Source organism: Macaca mulatta, chromosome 14 (genome assembly GCF_049350105.2).
Source record: "Macaca mulatta isolate MMU2019108-1 chromosome 14, T2T-MMU8v2.0, whole genome shotgun sequence".
NCBI classification, from domain to species: Eukaryota; Metazoa; Chordata; class Mammalia; order Primates; family Cercopithecidae; genus Macaca; species Macaca mulatta.
The window spans coordinates 105,797,823-105,799,435 of record NC_133419.1 but is presented as its reverse complement, the minus strand read 5'-3'; positions in this window follow the sequence as shown (position 1 = coordinate 105,799,435).

The following is a 1,613-nucleotide window of genomic DNA, read 5'->3' as shown; positions in this document are numbered from 1 at the left end:
TGGATCACTGATACTCTTCAGAGCCAGCAGGCAGGAAGATTGAGTTGGCTGAACCTGAGACCACAGTAACCCCTATCTGCAGGTGCTCTGTCCGAGGGAAATGAGAGCTCTGTCTGTAAACTCCTGGCTGGAGTTTCTGGAATTCCTGCAACGATTTCTTTCTGGGCGAGGAGGGATGGATCTCGGTCCCACCTAAAGAAGCAGTCTGGCCATAATCTGCCACAGTGGCTGTGCTGCACTGTGAAGACTTTTGCCCAATCCAATCTGCCCAGCCTCCATAGCACTGGTAGGGGAAAACCGCTGACAAGAGCTGCAGTAATGGCAGTCGCCCCTCCCCTGTGGAACTCGGTCATCTTTGGCCCACTCCAGGCTGCTCTGCTGGCTAGAGGGGATGCTAATCCAGTGGATCTAAGCTTGCAGGCTTCTGTGAGAGTGGATCTGCTGAGCGAGGCCATTTTGCTCCCTGCCTTCAGCCCCCTTTCCATGGGAGTGGATGGGACTCTGCCTCACTAGAGTTCTGGGAGCTGCTGGACTATGTAAAAACTCCTGCAGCTCAGTCAGTGCCTGCCCAAACAGCCGCCAACCAGAACAGCAGACCTGGGTCTGCCCAGTTTTGTGCTGAGACCAAAGGCCCTGATAGTGTGCACTCACGTGAGGAACTCCTGAACCCTGGATTGCAAAATCCTGGAAAACACAGTAGCCCGGGAGGGCAACACAGTTCCTCACTGTCTCCCTTGCCTGAGGGAAGGAAGTCCCTTTGTCCCATGTAGCTCCTGGGTGAACTGCCACCCCACCCTGCTTTTCTTTGCTTTCTGTGGGTTGCACCAACTGCCTAGATAGTCCCAATGAGAGGACTTGGGTACCTCAGTTTAAAATGCAAACATCACTCGCCTTGTGTGTTTTTCTGTGGGAGCTGCAGACTGGAGCTGTTTCTACTTGGCCATCCTCGCCTTTTTCTTTCTCCTTTTGCTAACTGTTCTTCCAGACATATCACCTTTGTAAAATCAAACATTAATTCTACTATAGCCTGAGCTTCCTTCTACAAGCAGCTTTCATTGAGGGGATATCAAAAAGCAAAGGTGAACTTCCACCCTCAGTAAAAATTAAATGTTATGGCCATCTCAGGTAGTAAAGGAAAGCATGCCGGGGAGTAGAGCACAGGGTTCTTGCAGCACTATCTCCAACAAAAGGTTAAGACCACAGGGAGACAGAGAGGGGAAGACATCGTGACGATTCATCAACACAGTTTAAGCAGGAAATATGAACTATTTGGTTAATTCTTATGAGGAAATGAAAGGAGACTTGTTATATTAAACTCCTTCAGGATTTGTGGTTTTATGTGATCAGAGAAAGAAAAACTGATAGATCAGGAAGAGAAGAGACAGTTGGATAGAAGAAGTTAGAGTGGCCACAGGAAACAAGAAACAGGCTAAGGTGTCAAACCACAGGACAATGTTTTATCATTTTTTTTTCACCACGTCAGAAACTAAATTCCAGTAATTGCATGCCAATTTGCTGACGACAAGGCACTCCCTGATAATGAGCCTGGAAGTCTGAACGGCAGTTTCACAATCTGTAATTACATGTTTCCGCCCTTTACAATAAGGAAAGAC